The sequence below is a fragment of the Dendroctonus ponderosae genome, unplaced genomic scaffold (assembly GCF_020466585.1).
Source record: "Dendroctonus ponderosae isolate FM_Combo_2020 unplaced genomic scaffold, Dpon_F_20191213v2 Dpon_F_20191213_8, whole genome shotgun sequence".
Lineage (NCBI taxonomy): Eukaryota > Metazoa > Arthropoda > Insecta > Coleoptera > Curculionidae > Dendroctonus > Dendroctonus ponderosae.
This window is the reverse complement of record NW_026019016.1, coordinates 12,028,259-12,028,665: the sequence shown is the minus strand read 5'-3', so window position 1 is coordinate 12,028,665 and position 407 is coordinate 12,028,259.

The window sequence follows — 407 nt, the reverse complement described above, 5'->3', positions numbered from 1 at the left end:
TTCTATAATAATATTAGTACAAATATATACAATATAAAAATAATTTAATGTTTTTACAGCTTATGTATACTAGTATTGAACATATTCCGATGCGAATAAAGACACATAGAAAGGCGTAAAAATTAAATAACTTAAGTCTAAATCATAGTCTAGTAATTACACAAAACTTTAAATATCTGGAATTGTATTTTTGTCTTAGACTTAACACAAGTTTGAGAATAATTTATTTTCGTTTCAACAATTATTAATAAATACCCTAGAAGTATAGCTATTATAAGAATGTCAAAGTAAATTTTTGTTATAATAAACGGACACAGGATGTAAATAAGCGTTTAGTGAAATGCAGAGAATCGATCGCATATATCCAGGTAATAAAAATTAAACATTTAATTAAGTCAAAATATAAA